Source organism: Orycteropus afer, unplaced genomic scaffold (assembly GCF_000298275.1).
Source record: "Orycteropus afer afer isolate SDZICR_OR568_19922 unplaced genomic scaffold, OryAfe1.0 scaffold00050, whole genome shotgun sequence".
Lineage (NCBI taxonomy): Eukaryota > Metazoa > Chordata > Mammalia > Tubulidentata > Orycteropodidae > Orycteropus > Orycteropus afer.
In genome coordinates, this window is record NW_006921637.1 from 9563682 (window position 1) to 9579119 (window position 15438).

General features: G+C 38.5%; 1 protein-coding gene across 1 annotated transcript in view; it reads right to left on the reverse strand.

The window, feature by feature from the left end:
* DISC1 (DISC1 scaffold protein) overlaps positions 1 to 15438 on the reverse strand; it is a 688592-nt gene that overhangs the window by 133023 nt on the left and 540131 nt on the right.

Here is a 15438-nt window from a genome sequence, read left to right on the forward strand (position 1 = left end):
TGTCTCTCTCCAAGGACTGGTTCCTCCTGATAACATGCAAAAAGTATGTAAGACAAAGTCTAACCATCCTCACTTCCAAGGAGCATTCTGGCTGTACTGATTCTAAGACAGATTTATTTGTTCTTCTGGCAGTTATGGCACATTCTATATTTTTCACCAATGCCATAATTCAAAGGCATTAATTGTTCTTTGGTCTTCCTTAGTCATTGTCCAGATTTTGTATGCATATGATGTAATTAAAAATACCATGGTTTAAGTTAGGCACATCTTAGTCCTCAAAGTGGCATCTTCGCTTTTTAACATTTGCAAGAGGTCTTTTGCAGCATATTTTCCAATGCACAATGTTTAATTTCTTGACTGTTGCTTTCATGGGCAATGATTGTAGATCCAAGTAAAATTCCTGACAACTTTCATCTTTTCTCTATTTATTATGATGCTGCTTATTGGTCCAGTTATGAGGATTTTTGTTTTCTTTGTGTTGAGGTGTAATCCATACAGAAGGTATAGCCTTTGGTCTTCATCAGTAAGTGCTTCTAGACTTCTTCACTTTCAGCAAGCAAGGCTGTCTCATCTGCATATCACAGGTTATCAATGAGTCTTCTTCCAATCTTGATGCTGTGATCTTCTTCATATAGTCCAGTTTCTGGGATTATTTGCTCAGCATACACATTGACTATGTATGAATATGTGAAAGGATATTCATTCACCCTAGTTAAAAACAAAACAAAACAAAACAAAAGCCTCTAATACACATCTAAAGTAAAAATGGGTGAAAGGCTGAAATAATTCTAAAAGCTCAGAGTCAACCTTTCACAGAGACTTAAACTTAATGGCTAGGAATCAACCCTATTATTAAGGTTTTGCAGATAGGCTAAAACTGCAAATCTGTAACCAAACTTTATCAAACTCTTTGTTAAATCTTCAAGAGATCTACTGTTCTGGATGTGGTAATATTTAACAATCTGTTCCAGATAGTAGCTATCTTGTTATTGTTTTAAGACAGTGACCCTTCCAAAATTGCAGACATTTATAAGTGTGTCTTTTAACTGATCAATGTGTCCAGTTGTATTAATGTAACTAATAATGTTAAAGGTCACACTTTGTTTTCTCTTGCCTCAATCACTGTAACCAATCAGAATACTGTGTTTGTAATTCCTCCTAAGGCACTATAATTATGTGTGATTTATGCCCCTCCCTGGGATTCATGAGCTACAGACCCTGAAGTTTTCACATTCTCCCATTTGAATGACATATTGGCCTCAATAACTCTCTTTAATTTCCTTTAACAGAGTTAGAGACTTTTTTTCTCTACAATAGTAATGACATATTTATGGATTAAATACTATGTCTAATGTTTGCTTCAAAATATTCCAAACTGAGGTAAGGTAGGTGTGGTAAATTGAATAATACCCTCACACACACACACACACACACACACACATGCCTATAACCTAATCCCTAGAACCTATGAATATTACTTTATATAGAAAAAGAGATTTGCAGATATGATTAAGTTAAGGATCTTGAGGTGAAAAATTATCTTGACTTATCTATGAAAGGCCAATGCAATTATAATGGTCCTTATAAGGGAGGTGGAGAAGAAGGTCATTGATGATGGAGGCAGAGATTGGGGGTGATGTACTTTGAAGATAGGGGAAAGGGCCACAGCCAAGGAGTATAAGTGGCCACTAGAAGTTGGAAAAATTAAAGAAATAGATTCTCCTCCAAAGTCTCCAGAAAAAAAACAGCCCTGTCAACATATTGACATTAGCCCAGTGAAACTAATTGTGCGTCTGACTTCCAGAATAGTAAGAGCATAAAATTTGTGTTTTGTTAAGCCACTACGTTTGTGATAATTTGTTATAGCAGCAATGAGAGATTAATATAGTGGGAAGTAGGAGGAAATATAGGTGACACTATTTGGCCATGTGTTGAATTTGTGTGATTGGTACATGGGGTTCATTATAATTTCTCTAGTTTTGTATATGCTTAAAATTTCCATAGTGAACATTTTTTTCTTTTTAATCTTGCTAAAGGAATTTAAAATGAAATTCAACTTTTAAGATAAAGCTTTCAAGTTTCATATGGCTGTACCATCTCAGCTCAAGAATAATGTCTCAGTGTTAGTCTTGAAGAATGGGAGTTCTCAGGGAGGTTGGTTAGGACAATGTATTCACCTTCAGCAAGCTGCCTCCACTTTCCAACCTTCTGGGGCTTTATATATTGGGGTTAATTATAGAGCCTGTATCTCCTTGGTTTGTTAGAAGGTTTAAATGAAATAATCCATTTTAAGTATGTAGCAGATTGCCTGATACAGAGTTATCTTTCAATAAAAATTGGCTGTTGATACTATCAAGTACCTCTGGTGGTGCAGTGGTTAAGGCATTCAGCTGCAAACCAAAAGGTCAGCAATTTGAACCCACCAGCTACTCTGTGGGAGAAAGATGACACAGTCTGCTCCTGTAAAGATTTACAGCCTTGGAAACCCTATGAGGCAGTTCTACTTTGTCCTACAGGATCACTATAAGTCAGAATCGACTCAATGGCAGTGGGTTTCTTTTGGTTTATTGATATTATCATTGTATCTCATTTCCAGTTTTCCAATAAATATTGAAAATGTCTTAAATTAGTCTATCTTTATTGCAACTTCTAACTGTACTGGTGATATAGTATTTAGAGTGTTTAAATCACAAATAATCAGTTTTAATAGGAGCTCTGGTGGCACAGTGCCTAAGGCATTTGACTGCTAACCAGAAGCTTGATAGTTCAAACTCACCAGCAGCTCTACGAAAGGAAGATGGAGCAGTCTACTTCCACAAAGATTTACCACATTGGAAACCCAATGGGGGTCATTATGAGTCAGAATCGACTTGATGGCAGTGAGTTTTGTTTGTTTAATCAGTTTTAAATCCTCTTGTTTTGTTTGTTTTGGTTTGATGGTCTTCTGAGAAGTGACTTCCTCAGTGAGTTTCTCAGTGCCAAGGCCCATATGGAGTTAAGCACAACAGGGACACCTTAAAAGAAATTCCTATTCTGGGAAAATAACTATCCAGCCTCTCAGGTTCCAAATAATCTATTAATAATCTCTTTCCTCAATATGCATTCCCTCCTGGTTTGTTCTCTAATGTGGAACTTAGAATGAGAACTCCTATTATCCTAGATAAATTTAAGGAGAAGCTATCTTTCAATGTCCAAACATGTGTCTTCCCTATGATACCTCTGCAAGAAAGGTCAGGACTGGCTCTTTCTTGAACACATTTGCAGTAGCTATTTTGTGCCAGCTCTTTTTCAGAAACACTCCATTCTCTGCTAAGTGGTGGCAATGGGCTCCCTAGGAGGCTGAGAGCTGGAGTCAGGGCTGAGGCCCAAGGGCTATGAAATAATCAGTATTTTCAAACACTCCCTTTTCCAATACACCATGATGTCTCAAGCTCATTTCAGGCTCTGGAGGTACATACGGAATTGGTGATAGGATACACAAGGCCACAATGAAGACTTAGCATCAAAATGTATGTCACTGTCACTCCTGAGAAATACTGTTGGGCAAGAAGGGGGAGTGCACAGTGGCCCACATCCTATTCTTACCTACTGTTGTAGAAGTCACAGAACTAAGGAAGGACTTGGCCTTACTCTGTTGAAAACCCAAAGAGACACTTCTCTATTTAGCGACTGTTTAGCTACTTAATAGGTTACCTAATGAACAAAAGCTAAAATGATTTTTAAATTTCTCCACAGGCTTTTGAATATCTTGAAGAAAATTACTATATACATTGTTATTATTTGTTCATTTTATTACAATGATGAACTAGACTTAAAAGCTGGCAGAAAAATCACTAAGGTGCCTAAAACTAAATGTTGTTGTAAAAGTTTTAATCAACCCTACCATCTTCTTGTGGGCATAGTGGCTAAGACACTTGCCTGCTAACCAGACGGCTGGCGGTTCAAACCCACCAGCCACTCCTCGGAAGGAAGGTTGGGCAATCCTACTTCTGTAGTGATACTGCCTCAGAAACCCAAGGAAGGTTCGCTATGAGTCGGGGCCGACTCGACGGCACATAACAACAACAACAACAACCATCTTCTTGTATTACCTACAGGTCTGTGTAGGATTTTTTAGTTTAGAAGTTAAAAGACTGGAAGTAGCTACCAAATAGCATATATGCTAAGTTTCCCCTAAAAATCCATGTGATGTGAATGTGAGGGGGTTGGTGAACCAATGTCTATCTCCAGATTTTTATTAGGCTCATCTACATGATTTCTGAGAACCTGAACATATGTGCTGGTATTTATTTTCATGACTTAAAAAAAAAAAAAAAAAAAGCCAAAATGAGCAATAATGTCAATTTTTAAAACTGTTGGGTTTATTTTTACATGGCTATCATGGTTAGAATGTCTTTTGTGTGTGTGTGTGCAATCAAGCTCAAACTCTGAAGCAATGGAGAGGCTAAACTTGCAGAGATGGGCTCAGAAGCCACACGCACAGACACAGAAGGCCCAGCCCTGCATACAAACCTTGCCCTCTAGAGCAGGCATTAGATATTCAGAAACAGGTTCCCTTCTGTTGCCCTGACTCCTCTCAGCTCTGCTTGGTGTGTGAGTTCTGGAGATGGTAGCAGCTAGAGGGGCACAGCTGCAGGAAATACCATTTTGTAGACATAAATATTTAAGCCTATAAGAACAACTACTAACTCAGAACTGCAGCCATAGCCTGAGCTTAGCTTGAGGTGGGAGTGAAGAGGGTTCTTGGGTCGTAAATTGCCTGCCAGTGATTAAACAGTCTGTTTTTCTAACTGTTGATCAGCTGAGCCCTGAAAAGATTCTGAATACCATGCAGATTGATGGGCTATGATTATGAATGCTACTATTTTTTTCCAACTGATGCCTAGCTTCTTGATTCTTTTCAACCTGAATCCAATAACCTCTGTTGTTAAGAAATGTTTGTTAAGGCTTTGGGGGTTGCTATTGATGTTTATACACACATACTTAAAGATGAGGAGTTCTGGTAGTGTAGTGCCTAAGGCACTTGACTGCTAACCAGAAGACTGGCAGTTCAAACCCACCAGCCACTCCTTGGAAGGAAGGTTGGGCAATCTACTTCCATAGTGATACCACCTTGAAAACCCAAGGAGGGGTTGCTATGAGTCAGATACGACTCTACAACACATAACAACAGCAACGACAACAACATAAAGATGCCTCTTATCACATATTGAAATCAGATCACTGGTATCCATGATCAAGGTAGAGCTGCTGGGATCTAAGAGACTCTGGCAAAGTGTACCCTGACCAAAAAGTGCTGCCAGGCCAGAAAGCCTCATTCTGAAATTTTTGCTTTGAGACTTTTTAATAAAGTTGATGCTATCTCCCAAAGGCTTATCTGTTCTTCCCTGAAAGAGTAAAAACTGAATCTGGTTTGTCCAGTGTTAGAAAATAATTACAATTAACCAGGATCAGTCAATGAGGTAACTAAGGCAAGAAGTAGTGGGGATAGAAAGGGCATGTGAAGAGCTAGAATCTACTATCACAGGCCCTCTAAGTAATATATATATGTGGTCATTGCTCTCTGAGGTGGACTATTTGCTTTTTCCTAAACCTTAGAACCAGTTTAATTCATTTTCCTACTCTTAAATACAGGTAAAAATTCAGCATGGACTACAGGAGCAAGAGGCTGACACAACATTTTACTTTTTTCTCCATCTACCTCCAAAATCCTAATGGCATGAAGTTTAGTAGCTGTTAGTAAGAGTCAGACCTGGAGAGGTAATCACCAGGATTGAAACCAAAAGACTGGCTAGTTTGTTTTTAGGAATCTCTCTCTTGGATTTTGAATCTCTAGATACTATCCCACTGAATCCTAGAGAAGAATTCTCATTCCTACTTAGACTAAAGCAGTTTGAGGCAAGAAGCCAAGCTCTCACTGTCATGGATGCTAATGCTGACAACCTATATGATGAAGCTGGGACCAAATTAGTTATGAAGTCATATAGGTACACTTCACTAAACTCTTCTAGTTGAAGGGATTCATAGTCTGATGTACAGAATCAGATGAAACATACTCCAGATGAGACCCTGCTCCTTTGGCATGCAGGAGGCCAAGACATCTTCAAGAAGCACATCTTTCCTTCATGCTCCAATAAGCTACACCAATTAGCACACTTGTGTTGAGGCAGTCCCCTAGAACAATTTCCATGATGTAACTACAAGAGTTGACAAATGCTATCATCTAAACAAAAGAAAAGTCTACTGAGGAGCAATAAATCAAGAAAATTCTAGAGACAGAGAGTCAATTAAGAGACAGGCTGGAGCTCATTTGCAAAGTTCAATGGTGCAGTATCATTACCAATAGGCCCTAGTGGAACATACCTATTGTGAAACCACAGCTTATAACCAAGGTATTAGTTTATTTTCCCATTTATGGAATAATAAAGGAAATAACTCAGTCAAATTGCTTTGTGTAATTGTCACAAGTTGTCATCTTGGTGAGTCTCTTCTCCCCCTTAGTCCACTGAATAATTTTATGATTTCTATTGGGGAGTTATTTTATTTTTGTTTTTTTTTTAAGCAGCACAATGGAAAGGCTCTATTTCTGTAATGAATGGAGCTACAGAATTATCTGTTGAGGCTTAGCATACAAGACAATCACATAAAATACTTGCCGCTCAAGAAATGTTATCTTTACTTCAGGAGCAACAGAAGGAAAAAATTATTTTCCTCCTGAGGCGGCTGTGATAAGGGATTTAGAACACATCCCACTGTGGGCTCCAAGATATAATGGGATTCAGCCCAGTACATACAATGTCTGCAGCTCACTCCTTTGGAGCTAATGTTCTCACAGCTGTTGTATGACTCAGGGTGGCTGGAGCAGAGGGGGAAGAGGAAAAATGAAGCAAAATGAGTCACAGAAAATGTTATGTATAATATTTTCATCTAACCTATATTTGCCATGGCTATTGCAGAACTGTCATTGATAAAGTAAGATAAGGGTGTTGAGCAGAGTCTTAAAAATGACTGCACACTAGAAGTGAGTGGAAAATTCCATGCAGAGTTGTATAGTTATTAATCTTGCCTCTGAAGCTAACAGGTTTGCACCATGTTAGCAAATTAAACTATCATACAATTTTGACAATACCTCCTTGAATCATTAAAAGTCTTCCATTTAATTAATGACAAATTGGTTATCTACCTACTGGGATTTTCACTGACACAGCAATTACTTTTTCTGCAAGATTTCTAAACTCCCAGACAAAAAGTATCACAAACAGTCAAGCAATCATGGTTTCTCTTGAGTTTGTAAAATTAATCTTAGCTTGGACATTCCCTATTGATTAATTATAATTGTCTATTTTAAAAAATGTGGCAGATACCTTTAAAAGTGCTGACTATGAAGCATGTTGTCACAACTGGGGTGATAATCAGCACCCAGGTCATAGGGCAGAGTAGACACATTCTACTTGACTTCCTTCCTTAGTTCAGTCTAACATAGTCATCAGAGCTGAATGTCCTTCAACCAACTTAAACAAAAGAAAGAAAGAAGGACCATTCTTTTCTCAGTCACTAGGCACCTTGGCAGGGAGCTCTGGTGGGGTAGCGCCTAAGGCATTTGACTGCTAACCAGAAGGCTGGTAGTTCAAACCCACCACCCACTCCTCAGAAGATAGGTTGGTCAATCTGTTTCCGTAATGATATTACCTGGGAAACCCAAGGAGGGGTCACTATGAGTCAGAGATGACTTCACAGCAGTATGTGTGGTTTGGAGGCACCTTGACAAGTGTTGGGCATCCTTAAATATTGGTTGATTTTATTAATTGATCTCAGAGGGCAGACCTTTCATATTACTGCTATACAGTAAAGAAACTTTGGGTTGATCTATACAACTCACAGTGGAGTTAGCTACCAAACCATTTGTTTTAAATTCTAATCTGTCTCCTGATTGTCTATCCTCTATCAGTTAAAATCTCAGTCACTTTTTTTTTTCTTCAGGATATCTTTTCTAACAAACAGTATCACATTTAATTAAATGTTGAAGTGTTAATGACAAAGAAAATGATGATGGCAAGTGACTAAGACTCTCCTTCCTTACACATAGTCTGTCATTTTAATACTGATCCCCACCATCAAAACTCTGATTTCTCCTTTTACCATATTGCTTACGCTACCCAAAATCTCTTCTCTTTGAAAACTCTTCACTAGATAGGTCCCAGAAGACTTCACTTCTAATCCTTCCTTCTTTATCCTCTTTCCATCTCCTTCTCTATAGCAGTACTTTTGCTTTCTGAAAGGAAAATAAGGAACCCTGGTGTCACAGAGGTTAAGTGCTCACCTGCTAACCAAAAGGCTGGTGGTTTGTGCCCACTAGGAGCTCCATGGGAGAAAGATAATGCAGTCTACTCACATAAAGATTATAACCTTGAAAACCCAATGGAGCAGTTCTACTCTGTCCTGTAGGGTTGCTATGAGTCAAGTTGACTCAACAGAACACAACAACAAAGAAAATATCAGAGAGAGAGAAGCAAGTATACTGGAGTTACTGTACTACCAAAACTATCTGAGTTTGTGGTGGTTTCATTTTGCATTCCATAAGAAGGTCAGATCAGCCCTGGTGCTCAGTTACACACTGAGGAGATGCTTCAGTGATGACTTAGGTCAGGTTTTTCTCAATCTGAACCACTCCAAAATAAGCCAGACTGGTTCCAAAGACAGGAACTTAACCACTTGATCTTAGGAATCATGAGAGGCACTGAACCTTCTGTCACAGACGTTACCAAGAACTCAATTACCTCAGCATCATTTCTCCCTTTCCATCCTCTGCAGGGCATTGTAGCAGCTGGCAAAAAGGCCAGCAGCAAAAGAAGTGGTGCTTGGACAATCAGCAAGGTTTATAGGCCCTTACTGAATGCTATTAGCTATAGGCAAACATCTCTCCTTTCCCCAGAATTTCAACAGGAAGATCTAGGATTCTTGTCCAGTTATAGAAGATTTTTAATGTACTTTTTAAAAATAATTTCATGGTGTCATAACTGCTATTAATGAAATAATACTTATTTAAACTTACTGCCATTGAGTCAATTCTGACTCATAGCAACCCTTATTCAGGTTCCAAGGTGGTAAATCTTTAAGGAAGTATAGATTGCCTCATCTTCCTTTCATGGAACAGCTGGTGGGTTTGAACTATCAACTTTCTGATTGCCAGTCAAATGCCTTAGGCACTGCACCACCAGAGTTCCTTACTTATCATTTATTGAGTCCTTATTGTACACCAGAAACATTCATCTTATTCTATTATTGTTCCATTTTAATGATGGAACATCAAGTCTTGAAGAGATTTATTAACCTTATAAAGGTACCAGCTAGGAGTGAGACTATTAATTAGGTAACTTCAGGACCCTCACCATAGTTATCAGTGATAACAAACATTAATCTGTGGGTAAATAGATGAGTAGACAGGCTGAATAATCAGGTATGTCTAGGCAAAAGGGAATATACCCACGACCATATATAAGGTTGGCAGATGATATTTCTCTATATATATTTGTATATACTATAAGAATGTCCATATAAATAAAACTAACAGGGAGCAAAGTTATGATAACTTCCTAGGCACAGTCACTTGTCCTGATGGAATGAGCTGTTGGATCTGTGGGGTCAGGACCATGGTCATGGGGTACATCAAGCTTGATTGGCATAGCATACCACACAAAAACATTGTTCTATTGTTCTACAGCCTACTTTGTTGAGTAGCACCTGAGGTCTTAAAAGTCTGCAAGAGGCCATCTAGATGCAACAATTAGTGTCTCCTCATTGGGAGCAAAGAAGAATGAAGAAAATCAAAGATGCAAGGAAACAAACATCAGTCCAATGGACTAGTGGACCATGTGAACCTCAGCCTATATGACCATGAGAACAGAAGGACTAGATGGTGCCCAGCTACCACTGTCAACCACTCAGAAAGGGATCAGTGCAGGAGATCCTGGATAGAGTGGGAGAACAAAACTCAAAAGTCATATAAAAGACGAGGCTTACTGGTCTGATAAAGCCTGGTGAAACCCCCAAACTATACCCCCTACTTATTCTTGAAGCCTGGAATTGAACTCACTCCTGTAGCTTCCAGCCAAGCAATAGACAGGCATATAGAGTGAACATTAATGCCACGTAGATACACTCCTTAGAACAATCAATTATGGGAGAATAGAAAGGCATTATTTGCACAGGAAGATAGCTCAGGGGGCAAGAGAGTATAGGAAAGATGGACACAGGCAAAAGGTAATTATGAAGAAATGGGAAGAGAGCTGTTGCTTTGTGGAGATTGCAGTCAATGTCATGAAACAAAATGTGTATGAATTGCTGTATGGAAAATGAATTTGCTCTGTAAACTGTCATCCAAATCACAATAATAAATAAATAAATAAATATTCAATGAGTTGTGGGGGGGGAGATCCCCTCCCTAATCAAGCCTCCAGAAGGACCACAGGAGTGGGGGGAGGTCCATAGTAGGGAACAAAGTTGCTACCTATCTACCTCAAAGAGCAATAGGAATGGAGTTTTGTTTGTCTGATTGGTTTGAAGGTGTTTTATATAGTAGTGCCTCTTGGAGTGGGAAACCCTTTCTATTAATTACTATGTCATGTCCTTCTCCTGCTCAGTGAACTGAGAAGGGAAGGCAGAAGAGTGGATTCCTCTTCCATACCCCCCTGTGGACTGGATGTAGAATCAAGATGGGGTACAAGGGTTGGAGTCTTCCTTTGTTTCCCTGATGGAAAGACTTTCCTTATGGAGGAACCAAGGTTCTAGAGGAGGGAGATATGTTTTCTCTTTATGAAGAACTGCATATAACTGAACATTTCAGAGGAAATATTTATTTCCAAGTGAACCTTATCAGTTATTGGAAAGAGTCTTAAAAGTGTTGCAGTGAATTGTAAGGTAAATCTAGACCTGTGAAGTTTATTATAAATTATATAATTTACATTTTTTTTAAATTACTTAGTTTCACATACATTAGTCCATATTTAATTCAGGGTCTAGGAGAGTAAAGTGAGTCTAATAGCTATGTAAATGTACCAATATAATCCTTACCTTTATTGTTCCTTTTTTCCTTATCTTTTTTTAATTTGTGTAGGTTGTGCATGTATATGGTGAAAAACACATAACAAAGTCTTCACCAATTCAATAATTTCCACATGTACAATTTGGTGACATTGATTACATTTCTTCATGTTGCACACCTTTGTCACTATCCTTTTGCAAATTATTCCACCTCCATTAACATAAATTCCATTCCACCTAAGCAAAATCCACTTTCTCCATCCATCCCAGCCCTGGTAACAACTAAAAACTTGGTTTCTCTATATTTGCTTATTTCTGATAAGTAAGGTCATATAGTATCTGACTTATCTCACTCAGCATATTGTTTTTAAGTTTCCTCCATGTTCTGGCATGCATCAGGACTTCATTTTTTCTATGGCTGAGTAATATGTCATTGTATGTATATACCATATTTTTCTTATTCATTTATATGCTGAAGGACATTTCAGTTATTTCCACCTTTTGGCTGTTTTGAAAAGTGTTACAATAAACATTGGTGTGCAAGTTTCTGTTTGTGTACTCTTTTCACTTCTTCTGGATATATGCTGAGGATTGGGCTTGCTGATAATTCTATGTTCATTTTTCTGGTCTTTTTAATTTAGGCCGTATTGTTTTATTTTATGAATAATTTTTGTCTGTATGCATTTTTATGTGTTGATGCATTATTATTATTTGTTATTGTTGTTGTTCTTAGGTGCTGTCAAATTTGTTGTAACTCATAGTGACTCTACGTACATCAGAACAAAATACTGCCTAGTCCTGAGCCATCCTCACAATCATTGCTGTGTTTTAAGCCACTGTTGCAGACACCATGTCAATCCATCTCATTGAAGGTCTTCTTTTTTGCTGATCTTCTAATTTACCAAGCATGACATCTTCTACAAGGACTGGTCCCTCCTGATAACCTGTCCAAAGTACATGAGATGAAGTCTTACCATCCTTGCTCTAAGGAGTATTCTGGCTGTACCTTTTCCAGGCCATATTTGCTCAATTGTCTTGCAGTTCTAGCGGTGTAGTGCCTAAGGCATTTATTTGACGGCTAACCAGAAGGCTGAAGGTTCAAACTCACCAGCCACACCTCGGAAGGAAGGTTGGGCTATCGACTTCCATAGTGATACTGCCTCAGAAACCCTAGGAGGGGTCACTATGAGTCAGACCCAACTCCATGGCAGTGAGTTTGGTTTTGGAATTTTTGGAATTCAATATATGGGAGCTCTGGTGGCATAGTGCGTAAGGCATCTGACTGCTAACCAGAAGGCTGGTGGTTCAAACCCACAAGCCACTCATTGGAAGGAAGATTGGGCAATCTACTTCCATAGTGATACTGCCTTGGAAACCCAAGGAGGGGTTGCTATGAGTCAGATTTGACTAGATGGCAGTGAGTGAGTTAATTTAATATATATAATCTTCTTCTAACTCAATAATACTACATGACCTTACTTATAAGAAATAAGCAAATACATGGAAACCAAGGATTATTAGTTGTTACCAGGGCTGGGATAGATGGGGAAAGGGGATTTTGCTTAGAGGGAACTGACCTGGTGGTATAATTTGCAAAAAGATAGTGACAAGGATCTGCAACATGAAGAAATGTAATCAATATCTGATATATTACTGGAAATTTTTATGAATAGCCCTGAAACATTGTCTGATACAGCACCAGAAGATGAGCCCTTCAGGTTGGAAGGTACTCAAAATATGACTGGGAAAGACCTGCCTCATCAGAGTAGAGCCTACTTTAATTATATGGGTAAAGTAGAGCTTTCAGGGCCTCCATTTGCTGAAGCGGCATGACTCAATATGAGAAAAAATGCTGTAAATATGCACTGATAATCGGAACATGGAACGTATGAAGTATGAATCTAGCAAAATTGGGAGTTGTCAAAAGGGAAATGGAACACATAAAGATTGGTATCCTAGGCATTAGTGAGCTGAAATGGACTGGTTTGGGTCATTTTTAATCAGATAACCATACGAGCTACTATGCCAGGAATGACAAACTGATGAGGAATGGTGTGGAATTCTTTGTCACAAAGAATGTTTCAAGATCTATCCTGAAGTACAATGCTGTCAATGATAGAATAATACCCATATGCCTACAAGGAAAGTCAGCTCATACTACTACTATTCAAATTTACACACCAACCACCAAAGCCAAAGATGAGGATTTGAAAATTTTACCAATTTCTGCAGTTTGAAATTGACAAAACATGAAATCAAGATGTGCTAAGTATCACTGGTGACTGGAATGCAAAAGTTAGAAACAAAGAAGAATCACCAGAAGTTGGAAAATTTAGAAATAATGCAGGAGATTGCATGATAGAATTTTGTGAGATCAACGACTTATTCATTGCAAATACCTTTTTACAACAACACAAATGGTGGCTATACTCATGGACTTCACCAGATGGAGTAGATAGGAATCAGATTGACTACATCTGTGGCAAGAGGCAATGGAGAAGCTCAATACCTTCAGACAAAAAAGGTCAGGAGCTTATTGTGGAACAGACCATCAACAGCTCATTTGCAAGTTCAAGTTGAAGTTGAAGACAATTAAAACAAGTCTGTGAAAGCCAAAATATGACCTTCATTATATCCCTCCTGAATTTAGAGACCATTTAAAGAACAAATTGTGGGATGACATCAAGAATATCATCCATGAAGAAAGCAAAAGGTCATTAAAAAGACAGGAAAGGAAGAAAAGACCAAAAGCGATGTCAAAGAGACTCTGAAACTTGGCCTTTAAGGAGAGTAGCTAAAGCAAAGGGAAGGAATGACAAGATAAAAGAGCTAACAGAAGATTTCAAAGAGCAGCTTGAAAAGACAAAGTCAATTATTATAATGAAATGTGTACAGACATGCAGTTGGAAAGCCAAGAGGGAAGAACATGCTTGGCATTTCTCAAGCTGAAAGAACTGAAGAGGAAATTTAAGCTTCAAGTTGCAATACTGAAAGATTCTATGGGCAAAATATTGAATGATGAAGCAAGCATCAAAGGAATGTGAAAGGAATACACAGTCACTGTACCAAAAAGAATTGGTCGATATTCATCCATTTCAGGAGGTGGGATATGATCAAGAAGCAATGGTATTGAAGGAAGAAGTCAAAGCTGCACTGAAGGAAGTGGCAAAAAACAGGGCTCCAAGAGTTGACAGGATACTCATTGAGATGTTTCAACAAATGGATGCCGCACTAGAGGAAATCACATGACTATGCCAGAAGTTAGGGAGCTCTGGTAGCATAGTGCCTAAGGCACTTGACTGCTAACCAGAAGGCTGGTGGTTCAAACCCACCAGGCACTCCTCGGAAGGAAGGGTGGACAATCCTACTTCCGTAGTGATACTGCCTCGGAAACCCAAGGAGGGGTCGCTATGAGTCGGGGCCGACTCGATGGCACATAACAACAACAACAAAACAAATGCCAGATGTGGAAGACAACTACCTGGCCAACTGCCTGGAAAAGATCCATATTTGTACCTATTCCAAAGAATGGTGATCCTACAGAATGTGGAAATTATCAAACAGTATCATTAATATCACACTCAAATAAAATCTTACTGAAGATTTTTCACAAAAGGTTACAGTAGTATATTGACAGAGAAAGTCCAGAAATACAAGCTGGATTCAGAAGAGGACATGGAGTGAGGGATATCATTGCTAATGTCAGATGCATCTTGGCTCAAAGCAAAGAATACCAGAGAGATGTTTACTTGTGTTTTATTGACTATGCAAAAGCATTAGATTGGGTGGGTCATAACAAATTATGGATAATATTGAGAAGAGTGGGAATTCCAGAACACTCGATTGTGCTCATGAGGAACTTGTTCATAGACCAGGAGGCTGTCATTTGAACAGAACAAGGGGACACTGTATGGTTTAAAATCAAGAAGGGAATGCATCAGGGTTGTATCCTTTCAGCATACTTGTTCAATCTGCATGCTGAACAAATAATCTGAGAAGATGGATTATATGAAAAAGAATGAGGCATCAGGATTGGAGGAATATTCATAAACAATCTATGTTATGCAGACAACACAACTTTCCTTGCTCAAAGTAAGGATGACTTGAAGCACTTACTGCTGAGGATTGAAAACTACAGTCTGCAGTATGGATTACATACCAATGTAAAGAAAATAAACATCCTCACAACAAGACCAATAAGCAGCATCATGATAAATGGAGAAAAGATTGAAGTTGTCAAAGACTTCATATTACTTGGTTCTACAATCAACACCAATGTAACCAGCAGTCAAGATATTAGATGTCATATAGCATTGGGGAAGACCCGTTAATATGACTGTTATTCAAATTTATGCCCCAACCACCAAAGCCACAGATGAGGAAATTGAAGAATTTTAT